The following is a 12,963-nucleotide window of genomic DNA, read 5'->3' as shown; positions in this document are numbered from 1 at the left end:
CACAGATGGCAGAGGCGTGCTTTAGCGCCACATTCAAACAAAAACTTTGCCATTGCTGTAACACATAGTAACCTTTTACACCATGCTAGGCTCAAGGCGATTTCTTTATACGGATGAATAATAATCATTGAAACGAAGCTGCTCAGACGGGATTCCGTCGGGTTCTTGACTTTAGAAGCTGCTCTACTTTTCCGACAATGTCCTTTCCATTCAGTATATTTCGTAGTGAGTCAGAATTCAAGCACGGTGCAGCAGTTGCGCTCTCAGCCGCTGTTGGCGCCTCTCACATCATTTAGCGCAGTTTGATGTAGGTTACGGTCATGGGCATTCATTGGTACGTGCCAAGATGGCGCGACATTGTTTCGCGTGACGTTCGAAAACGGAAAGGGTAGGAGGCAGATCTGTACAGCTCAGACCCGCCGAACCAAGAGGCAAACATTCGTGAAACGTGCGAGGACAGCGGCCCGCGCCAACGGGATCCGAATCTAAGGATCCCAGTCACCTATCTTCTTGCGCAGAACATCTGATAAACGTTTTCTTCTCTCTCTGTCGGAAACCATCACCTGGAAGCGTCATCAAAGGCATGAGCACAATGGGGTGGCGTGGGCACTCCGCCTCTCCTGATAATCTTTAGGAGGGGGGGGGGGTGACAAACCAGTGACAAACTTTCCCTCAGTAGCATCACTCTTGTCATTCGATCCAGGTGTTTGACAACAATGGCAGCCAAGGACCTCTAATGTTGCATTCGAAAGCTGACTACCTTCCACGTCTACCCCCAAAACATTAATAACTATTGCGAGGGCTTAAAGTACGAAAACAGCGATAATATTATGAGGAATATGCCACAGGGGAGGCCTCCCCAAATTTCTACTATACCCCGGGTTCTTTAACGTGCACTCAATTCTAAATGCGCCAATTAATGTCAACGTTTGAAGCGCAGTAGGTGCATTTATCGAATGCTCAAGAAGCCGTCCGTACAAAAGGGGTAGTGTCTATTTCAATGCAGTGCCGTACCAAAAAAAAATCATTGAATATTAAGCATGAAAAAGCAGAACTATAAATTTCGTCGAATTTTTTAACCACTCTCTTTTTCAATGTTTAGAACCAAACCACATGATTTTCAGCTTCGCTGCTCGAAATGCGGCCGATTGCAGCAGAAGAATTTACATAACGTCTCATATGTGTATGTCTCGGGGTGATGTGAACACACTCCGTCCTAGCGACATTCATGTGAATAGAGAGAATCGAAATGCACGCGAGCTGAGCGTCTTTTTCGCCCCTTCTGCGTTCGTGTTAGAGAAAAATAATATAAATTTGGCGGGCTGCATGAAATGTTCTCACACTTCATGCCAAAGTTGACGTAGGAATGGTACAGGGGGAGATTTGCTATGGAACACTGGAGACATGCTATGACACCAGCAACGGCGCGTAAACACCAAAGCCCTAAGCGCTGATCATCAGACAGCCTTAGTTGGGCGTGCGACCGACGGACTATTCATCAGATCGCCACACTCAGAATAATACGCGTAAACAGGACTCCTGCCCAGGCGCACCATGCGGAATGCGACGGCGATGCGTACGCGACGCGTGTAGTCAGTACTACACGCGCATCTTGAAGCCATGGGGGATCACTCCCGAAATCCAAGCGCTGGCTCATGACATTGCTAGTAAGCACGGCGTGCAGCTACGACTACAGTTGAGAACCTTTTTCAGGCGGCGCAGGGGCGCTTTCACCGGGCACTAACCTGGTACACCTCGTACCAACGACTCCGTTAACGCAGGTCTGCCATGACTGAGAAACAGTGATAGCGAAATGCTAATGGCACTCCATCAACAGCCCTGGTGACGTACAAGCATCCTCATAGGAATATATACCAAATACGTCCGTGCATAGCGTCTCTAAGAACATGGATGTTGTGCAAGGCATAGTACATGGCGTTAGGCAGACAGCACCATTTATAGCAAAGAGGTCGCAGCCATGGTTTGCAAGGCGTGGGAAACGGCAGTTAAGGCGAGGATACCGAAAAACAAGACCGTATGCTGTCGTCGGATGCGTTCATATTATGTTGTCTCTTCGCGTTACGCAGAAAAAAAAGAGACATGCGTACACGAGCGCCTAAATGTAAACTTATTTCCCTTGTAACGGCCAACTCTGACGAAGGAAATTCATTTGTATTATGTTTTTAATGGATCCATTACTAGCCAATAGGCTAAGGATCCAGACATTCATGCATGTATTTGGTGAAAATGAAAAAGAGACCATAAACAATCTTGAATCTTGAACTATAGTAAGGTTGCGAAAAAGTGGAGTGAGGGTGAGGTGGAGGCGAGGGGGTGTCTCCAAGCATTGCTGTTAATTGCTAGTATAGCAATAAGATGGAAATCAGTGAAATCAGGGGAAGGGCGGAAACGAGGATAGGAGGGGACGCCACGGCATCGCAAGTCTTTCCTTTGCCGTTGTGGAGGCCTAGCGGGCTTGCATGATTAGAAAACCAGGGAGCGCTGGCGCGTGAACCAGGTCGAACGGAACTGCTTGAACGCGACAGCATAAACGTTTTCTGGAAGTGCACGGCAGTCGCATTTCGATGAATGGCAGAGGCCCGTTTACTGTGCGATGGCAGTGCGCATTCGAGAACACCAGATGCGCAATGGCATAAGAGTAGTACAAAAAAAGACAAGGACAACATAGTGAACGCCACGAGTGCTTTCTTTCTTGTCCTCGTCTTGTTTTGTGCTACTTTTGCTCCATAATTATTCAGTATCAATTCAATCGCTTCTCCTTCTTTACAACACCAGATGGTCAAACTTTCCGGAGCCCTATACACTACAGCATCTCTCGTAATCATATCATGGTTTTTGTAAGTAAAACACTAGATATCATGATAACATGACGTCATCGCTTAGTGAAAAGTTTATTGAGAAGGTAGGTCAATACTACATAAGGTGGTTTCGCTGTGTCTCGAGAACCGACTGAATAGAAGACTAAGATGACGGCTTCTGCTGTGGAGTCGTGTTAGGCGATGCATAAGGGACCGCTAAACTTTCCTTTCTACTCTGATTTTATTGAAACCTGCAACCACCACAGCCGCATTACACTTGTTTTTTTTACAAATCCTTGTAGCAGTATTCAATCCCAGAAAATAATTACAGATGTCTATTTGATGATGTTCAGAAGTAAGGTTTATTACTTCTTGTAGTCTCCGCGAATATCGCCCACTACGTCTTTTATGAAGTAGTGTGTGATATTCGCGAAGGGTACACGTTTTAGCGATGAGACCCTCCAGAGCTTCACCCCACTCATCATCATTCGTGGATATGCTGTGATTTTTTATCCATCGGCCGTGGCTATGGGTACCAGGCCACTGTGAATTATATTTGAACGGAATGGCGGCCTTTTTAGCCACAAGATTACTGAGTGGACTGTTCATTGTAATTTTACCCGACACGGCTTACGCGACAGCATTAAGGTTCAGGGATGAGTTTTTTTCAAAGTGAAGCAGGTAAATGAATAAATATAAAGAATGAATAAATATAAATATTTTGTGCATCGAAAACATTGCTGGCATAAACAGTGGTATCTCGCCAGTTGTAAGTTCCTTATGCCAGATAATGCTGTAGAGTTGAAGGTGTCCCTGTTGTACATGTCTTGCAAAGAATCGAAACAATCAGGTGATTATTTTTATTCTATCATCGTTATTTTCATCAGACTAAAAGATTCCTTTAAAAGGTTCTTTTCACAAGCTAGGGTTAGGAGTAACTGCTCCAATAATTTTATCACTTGTCGGCACATCATTTGATTACTGCCACAGGGATGTCTGCTCTATACTGTACTCAAATACATCGAAGAAACGAAAAAATTGCCGGGTCAGTGTATTCTCTTAGTTATTCATATTCCTAGCTTCCGATTCGTCGTCATTTTTATCGGGAAGCTTAGGTGATCTGACTGCTCGCTTATTAAACATTTTTATATATCCGTAGTTTTATTTTCGAACTAGTTTCCCAGCTTGGCTTAAGTTCCCTAGTTCATTATTTCACAGGCGTCGTGAAACGGTCACTCCTAACATGACAATGCGGAAGCACCGGCCTCCTCACGCACTAACCAGATGACGCCAGCGTGAGTAGGGTACACCTGTATAGAGTTGCCCATCGAGGAATGCGGAACTCCACGGCAATATAACTCCATTTCACACATCAAGAGCAACGCTGTGGAAGCTATAGTGAGACTTCTTGCAATGAGTGCGTTCGCGCTAAGAAATAGTACGATGATTTTTCCATCTGAGGCATGCTTTTGTTTCATCTTTGGTCTTAATAATAAATACACGCTTTGGTAGCCGGAGGTAAAGACGCCCCCGTTATACAGCCGTCTATAGGTTGTTTTGGATCACTTAGCGTCTCTTCGTTCTCGCCTCTTGATGTTTTACTTGTCGCCTTTCGCGACGTTGTTCGAGCGTTTCGTGCTTGTCTCGCACGAGCATTTACACCGATGAAAGCCAACCACGAAACGCGCGTAGTCACACATTTTGAGGACCGAACTTCTTGCATAGCCTCCACAGCGTTGCATTTGATATGAAACGGAGTACAGCGAGTGCGCACAATTTAGGACACCCATTGGAATCTTTGCTAAACGCAATCGACGCTATTTAGAACTCGGCAGCTCACGTTGTATTAAGTAGCGTCCACATGAGACGCGGATCTTGTGGTAAAGACGCCGATGCACGTCCCTTGCGCACGCTCGCTGGTGTCATGGATCCGCGCGTTCCTCGATAGGCAACGCGTACATGCTGGTCTGCTTGGGCTGATATCACCTAATTAGTGCGTTTAGCCGCCGATGCTGCCGCATTACCATAGTAAGGCGACCTTTTCTGCCACCCAGTATTTAGTCCACCCCGGCTGTTAATGAGTGCGGCCCATACGAGGTTATAATCAACTTCTTTCTCGCTGTGCTTCGAATAGAACTGGCGTCGAGATGGGGCCGACGGGACAGCGTTTTCGCTTTTCCTTTGAAGCGGACATTTTCGTGCTACGCAAGGTCCGCGAGCAGGATCCCTACAAGGCACCACGGTTGTGGTGTGCCATCGCCGAACAGCTGTCGCGGACCCTCGGCAAGCCTGTAAGCGCTCGTGCAGTTCGGGAGCGGTGTGACCTGCTGCTCGCCCACTTCACCAAGGACGACCGGGGCAACTTGAGAAAGTGAGTGTGCTGTTCGTTCAAACAGCGTGTAGCACTGTCCCCGACGGTGCAGTGCTTAGGTCGTTCAGGGCTGAACGTGCAACTGACGCAGGTCGGGCCCGGAAGAGCGATGTCGCGAAAGAGAGCAGCTGCTCGGGGAAATTTTCGATATGGCCCGCAGACACGGATACTGTATTCGTCCTAGCGCTGCTAAGAAGGCGGCGGGCACAAGTGGTTCACTTTCGCGGGCGTCTTCGCAGCCATCTTCGAGAATTGATAGAGCCGAACGCCGAACCACATCGGTGGGTCGCGACTCGGCTGCTGCTTGTCAGCGTGCTGAACCCGAGTCTAGAAATGGCTTCACCGGGTTTGGCCAGCAGCGCAACTTGGGTAAGTTATCTCATTAGTGACTGAATTATGAAGTGCACACGCACATTAAAGCAAGTTGGCGCAGTGACGCTGGTGCTTACAGGCGTTACTTTGCGGTGTCATGTGCTACGTAGTGAAAGTGCAACAAAAAGACGCTTGTTTTGACAAACGTTTCATTAGTGTAGATAGGCTGCAGTATTGCGTGACCTTATTAAAGTACACATGACTGGTCTCCTTCATTCAATGCGAGATCTTATTTTAAACCAAACGCTTTTTTTGTAATGTTGCTAGTAGAGATTGGAGCGCTCTTCAACCTTGACACGAGCCTACAGACATCACTAAGCGCCCACGCACTTGATGAAGTCTGTAGGCTCGTGTCATGGCGCGTGACCGTGGAGAGTGTATTGTTACAGTGCGCATAATGATACGGATTCAAGGGGGGGGGGGAGGTCGTTTGTTTTTCATTTAAAACAATTTTGTCGTTTGGAACCGCATGTTATTAGGAACGTGAAAATGCAAAAAACATTGCAGCTATATTTTGAAAGCGAAACGCGAGTGTTTACAATTTAATATTGAATCAGGCAAATTACATTGTAGTAGCAGTCTTTGAAAGGCCCAATGATTTCCCACAGTATTAAAGTTATGAGCGAAACAAATGAATGGCTCTTCTTATTCTTTACATGTCACCATCACCCGTACGTTTCCGTCACGTGTACAAATCGATGCGACTTATTTCGAGTCCGCCTGCATAGAGTGGTTCCTCGTGCTATTTAATGCAAGGCCATGTCATAACTTTTGAAACTTATATTTAGGGATGTTAGAAGACATAACTGCAAAAGGAAAATAACCATCAACATCGTTGTTTAGGAAAGGAGGCACTTTGCTCGTAAGCACGATTTTCATTCAAATCATAAGTAAGGATTCGAAAAATGTACAATCATTCACCTAACATAACCTTACCAATAATCCAAAACTTAAGTAAACAGTACGTGCGTATGGTTCACATACGGCAGGTACCCACTTGCGGATGTAAATAGCATGTTCTCTAATCAGTGTGCACATTCGCTTCGTAAGAGGTAAGCCAATCATCCGTACGTATTTGGTACCTCGTCACTAGAGCGCACAGTTGTATTACTTTGATATGCTTTTAAAATTTTCTTGGTCGTAGTTGAGTAAGGGCTATGTCTCGTAGTAGTCCTATTCTAAAACACCAGATGCCCCAAGGAGTTGGCATATCTTGAAGCATTTGTGACTTACTGAGAAGGTAGCACAGTCTATTATAATTACCTGCACCATTCTAACTTCACCTGGGGTCACCTAGGGCGTCTGGCACAGGGCTGCTGGTTACCTCGCCACCAGAGGGGTCTCACAAGCTGCTTGACGAGCTATCGCAATCACCTGTCCGTCAGACACTGTCATTAAAGGGAGACAGCGTCACGGGATCGCGAGAAACATCAAGCGAAGCAGGACACGTCGCTGCCATGTTTGCACAGAGAACACCAAAGGGTAAGTGGCACGCAACAACTATGACATCAAGATTTTCAAGTGTATACGTTGCAGTACTGTATGCTGAAAAGACAGCCAAACCATAAGAAAAAAGGAAATACCAGAACAACATTGGTTGCTGCCGCATGCAACACAAAAAACAACAACAAGGAAAATGAACACATTTGTCAAAATTGCCCGTGGGAGGTCTTAGCACACGCAAAGCAGAGCAGTCGCTCTTGCGAAACAGATTTTTTTTTGTGTTTCACAAGTAAATCAAACAACTAATAATAAACCTCAGCAAGCACACTTAGTGCGTACTAAAAATCATTAAAAACAGACAGAAGGGTGAGGCACATCGCAATATAAATTGCACGAAGACTTACAAAGCATCACAAACCTCACCGCAAGAACATCTCTGCAAGCAAGGCTCCCAGCCATACACGTGACATATAAAACAAGACTGCCTATTTGAAAGGCCATGTTATGAAGGTTCAAGTGACATTGTCACACCAATAACGTCAAAGGCGTAATGGGAATAGCACACCGCATGTTCAAAAGGTTGCACAAGTATGAAAGACACCCTAAAAAAGTCAGTAAACAAGAAATCAAGAAATCAGATTATTTTCTGCAACATGTTCCTTTGACTCCCGAAAAAATAAACAAAATCAAAATACGTATTCTATGGAGCGTGACCACTAAATTACAACCTTTACCACAAAACAACAAGCATCACTTTGCTGTGTGGGAAAATGAACAATAAAATTGCAAGTCATTCAGTATCCACATTGCATGGGCATTTTAGTCGATTACTGATCGATGGCCCCAAGGACGCGACAGTAGCTGTCCTTAATACCACTGAATATGTTTAGACGCTGCCGGATGGCTTCCACAAGGCATTGGCTGGGAAGTACCAGCCAACAAGAGTCCTAAAGATGTGTTCGACTCACGTGTTTCATGGTTGCGTGCTACGCCAAACCTTTGCTTCGATGTCCAAAAATTGTCGCAAGTCTACCACCGCCACTGCTACACTTTTTCTTTTCTTTAAGCCACACCACTGATAAAACATCAGTACATTCAGTATCTCGGCTTTCCCGCATGTACACTGTCGTCGTTTATGAAAGAAAACACGCGTACGCGTGACCTGCGCTCTGCGGCGGCTACCTACAGCACCATCAACCGACAGAAAAGAAAATCGCGTTCGCTTTCAGCGTCATCTGTTGCCGAAAAAAATAAGAACGAGTTATGGCCGGTAGAAAAGCGCTGCTAGATTGCACTGTCTCTGCTCACGCCTGCAGTGTGTAGTCCACTGCCAATAAATCAAACGTTGTTCACGATCACAGCGCAAGCAGCAGTAATTGCCCGTTATCGTTCGCCGCGTGAGCGATCAGGGAACGTAATCTAGCAGCGCTTGTCTACCGGCCAAAACTAGTTATCTTACTTGGCCATAGATGACGCGAAAAGCGAACGTGCTTTCTTCACTTATTGGCTGATGGTTCTGTTGGCAGTCACCACAGACCGCAGGCCAAGCGTTTGCGCGTTTCCTTTTATAAAGGACGACAATGTGCAGCAACGTATGGTAGTCAGCAGACTTTGATACCAACGCTCCACCACGTGGCCTTGACCCGCTTCAACTGACGCCAGCCCCGAAAAGAGTTGGACATGGTAACTTTTCCATAGCTAACAATAGATGGAGCACTGGTCGATTTCACTAGTGCGTATCTGTTTCACTTCTGCCTGACCAGCGCGTCAAGTGCACTCACTTGGAATATCTGTTTTTGCCACGTTTCGCTCATGGCTGTGTTCTCACGAGTGATTGTAAAATTAAGTCATTGTATTTGTTATTTCGGGGGCGCGAGCAGTTGCACACAGTGGTTCAGTCCAAGATAAGCGCACGGCAACGAATTTCAGGGTTACGTGTTAGAACGCCGTGCCTAGAAAAACAGGACAAGACAAACTTGCCAAGTCAGTGTATTGACCCCCTGGCCAAGCAGAAGTGAACTGGTAGATTACTAGGGAAATCGACCCACGCTCTATCTATCTTTAGCTGCAGCAAACATGCCGTGTCTAGCGCTTGACGGCACTGGCTTCAGTGGCAGCGGGTCATGGCCTAGCAGTGGTTCATTCGATTTAAGCACGGAGAGGGCTGTACATCATTCTAATTTTTAACAGCGTTGCGAGATAGGGTGGCGTATAGCATCGTCAAGGCGTAACGACCTCTCCTGCCGATGCGCACAAAATACGATGAACTGCGACCACGATCCACTAGGCTGATGCCCGAAAATGCGACACCAGTGGGCGTGTGTAATCCCTTTGGACTCTGGCACTTTCCTGCTCAGTGTGTATGACATTAATAAATATAAAGAAAACAAACGAATTACAACGAATTGATTGGATCGAATACGATTGGATTTGATCGAATTACACTGGATTTCATTATTTCTAACATTCTCTCTTTAGGAGCTTCCCGAGTAGGTCGTTGTCACCGGGATAAACATTCTGCTGTAGAAAGAATACTCATGGACTCATAGTGGTTTTAATTGCAAATATATTGTCACGGTAACAAAATCAGTGCAAGTAAGGGTGTAGCAAACAGCGGAACAGCTTCGATCGAGCAGTGCGAGTTCGTCGTCATCTTTTTGCCGACCAAATCCTTCGACACGCACAAGTAATGATGACACTAGCCACGCAACAGCCAGAAACCCACTACATACGCGTGTCATTACTCCCCCTCTCGAAGAGCGTCGACTCAATGCTTTCAAATGTATGAAGGCAAGAGCAAGTCTTCAGCGTGAGTAATACGGCTTCATCCTAGCCACGTGGACGATGTCTGGCTGGGCACCACGACGGGAGGACAGCACGCTGGGCTCTGCGATAACTTCGTAGTTTACATCGCTGAGGCGCTGAAGAACCCGGCAAGGGCCGAAATAACGATGCAAGAGATTTTCAGAGCGTCCGCGTTTGCGTACGGGACTCCAGAGCCTGACTTTTCTGTGCCGAAGGTTGTACCTATGAGCATCGTGTTGTTGCTGAGAGCGAATGCGCAAGCGAGCTAGTCGTCGAGCTTCTTCGGCACGCTGCGCATACTGGTCAGCATTTACGGTGGTTGTCGTAAATGCGTCAGGTAAGAGAATGGCATCTAACTTCGTAGTAACTTCGCGGCTGTGAAGCAGGCGGAAAAGTGAAAAACCTGTATCTTTTTTTCACGGCGGTGTTGTATGCGAAGTTCCCATGGTCTACGTTGTTATGCCTGCGAGTCCACAGTGAACGTACATGCCTCTGAACAAGGCAATCTGTGTCAAGGCCAGCACGCGAGCCCGCCTGACGCGAACAACTCAACGGCGTCAGCACGCGGCGGTGCCTCTCTGCCGCGCACGCGCAGTGAGTCAATTCAACCAGCGAGCCCGTCGAGCAAGCAATCGGCGCCTTCCTGTCTGGCGAGTCTGACGCAATGCGTGGTTATGTCACTCGTCCTTGGGTGCAGCCACGTGCAGCACAGCGGCTCCAGATTCGATGAGAATGACGCGGCCCAGCGGCGACCCCATTGGAGGATTCTGACCTCACGACCAGCGGCGCTTCTGGTTGGACATTTGGTTACTCAAAGAATCCTCCCGGTGCGTATAAAAAAAGCCCTGCGGCGCGTCGCGAGCAGTTGACTTATGTGTCAGAGAAAAGGCTCGGCTCTTCGCGTCTCTAAACTGTCGGCCCCAGTGCCGAGTATGTAACGCCTCTGTATATAGGCTGTACATAAACCTTGTTTAACTCACCGTCGTCTCGTCCGCTCGTCTATCAGCTCTGCGCAGAAGCAGTCGTGAGCTGAGAAACCTATGCTACCGAATGGCTGGTGACCTTCCCGGCGGAATTCGAAGCAGTGGCGCCTTCGGGACCGTGTTGGCGTCGCCGTCTTTCGAAACAGTGGTTGCAGCGGTGAGATTCGTGGCGCCCTTCGTAACGTCGTCGGAGGCGCGCTTCGCAACGTCAACATACATGGAAATCATGTCGGTGATGGTCCTTTTGAGCCGTTCTGTTAATTCATTAGCTTGTTTATGGTAAGCTGTCGTTCGGTGATGTACGGTGCCGCTGAGTGTCATCACTTCTTCCAGTAGTTGGGCAGTGAAGGCCGTGCCTCTGTCTGTTAGAACAACGGCCTGTGCACCATGGCGGAGGACGACAGCATTAACGAAAGAAATCCGCGACATTGCTTGCCGTACCGCACAGGAGTGCTCGTGTGTCACAGTAACGGGTTAAATAGTCAGTCCCAATTATTATCCAGCGATTCTCCGCTGAAGATTTCGGAAATGAACCCAGCATTTTCATGCCAACTTGTTGAAATTGTTTTCGGGGTGGCTCCACAGGGTGTAAAAGACCAGCAGGTTTCATGGGCGGAGTTTTGCGAGGCTGACAGTCTCGGCAGGTTTTGACCTAGTGCATGACGGTAAGGGACAGTTTGGGCCAGTAGTACGTGCCCTGGATACGTGCCAGAGTACGCGTGAACCCTAAATGCCCGAAGGATGGTTCGTCATGGCAATCCTTAAGGATGTCGTCTCGTATCACAGATGGTACGGCTAGTAGGGCAGTTCGAGCGTTGGGGTCAAAGCTCCGCTTGTACAGGACGTTGTCACGAAGAAAAAATGATGAAATCGTGCACCTCGATGTTCGTGGAGGCTGTTAAAGCTTGTCCTCGAAAGAGTCGATGATCGGGCGAAGTTCTGTGTCATCACGCTGTTTTTTAGCCAAGTCGGAGGCTCTGACGGCCATGAGGAAACTTTCGTCGTCAGTTTGGTCTGGAGGAATCGACTCGACTGGGACACGTGATAGGCAGTCGACATTGGTGTGCTTGCGTCCTGACTTGTAAACCACAGTAAGGTCAAATTCTTGTAAGCGGAGACTCCATCGAGCTAGGCGGCCTGAGGGGTCTTTGAGGCCTGCAAGCCAGCACAAGGAATGGTGGTCAGTGACTACTTTGAATGGTCGCCCGTACAATTGCGGTCGAAACTTGGCTATGGCCCACATGATAGCAAAGCATTCCTTTTCTGTGGTGGAATAATTCGTTTCAGCCTATGATAACGTACGACTAGCGTAGGCGAGCACTCGCTCGATACCTTCCTGCCATTGCACAAGGACGGCTCCGAGGCCGACATGACTTGCATCTGTATGCACTTCAGTATCGGCATTTTCGTCGAAATGACCCAAGATTGCAGGAGTCTCGAGGTGTCGTCGTAGCTCGCAAAAAGGTTCGAGTTGTTCTGGGCCCACACAAAAGCAACGTTGTCTCTCGCGAACTGGTTTAAGGGTTCTGCTATTTTGTAAAAGTTCGGACAGAAGTGATAGAAGTTGGGACAGAAGTACGATAGTACGTACAAAGACCCAGAAAACGGCGTACATCGTGTTTGTTCGTCGGCGTTGTGAAGGCAGCGACAGCCAGTGTTTTCTTGGGGTCTCCGCGAATTCCGTCACTGTAGACGTCATGGCCGAGAAACTTGAGCTCCTCGTAGCTGAAGTGCCATTTTTATGGCTTGAGCGACAGGCCAGCTGTTCGTAGCGCCTCAAGTACGGCACGAAGACGCTGAAGGTGCTGCTCAAAAGTCGACTAAAAAACGACGACGTCATCTAAATAGACACAACACAATTGCCACTTGAGACCAGACAAAACTGTGTCCATCATTTTTTTAAAAGTCGCGGAAGCAGAGCACAGTCCAAAAGGAAACACCTCGAATTCGAAGAGCCCGTCAGGAGTAATGAAGGCGGTCTTTTTCCGGTCATGCTCATCGACCTCAATTTGCAAATAATCACTGCGTACATCCATGGATGAAAAATATTGCGTGTTTCTAAGGCGGTCGAGTGAGTCGTCGATGCGAAGAAGTGGATAAATATCTTTCTTTGTCACCGTGTTCAATTTGTGATAATCAACACAGAAATGCAATGTGCCGTCTTTCTTTC

The sequence above is a fragment of the Rhipicephalus microplus genome, chromosome 10 (genome assembly GCF_043290135.1).
Source record: "Rhipicephalus microplus isolate Deutch F79 chromosome 10, USDA_Rmic, whole genome shotgun sequence".
In the NCBI taxonomy this organism is placed as follows: domain Eukaryota; kingdom Metazoa; phylum Arthropoda; class Arachnida; order Ixodida; family Ixodidae; genus Rhipicephalus; species Rhipicephalus microplus.
The sequence above is the reverse complement of the archived record's forward strand: the minus strand, read 5'-3'. Positions refer to the sequence as shown.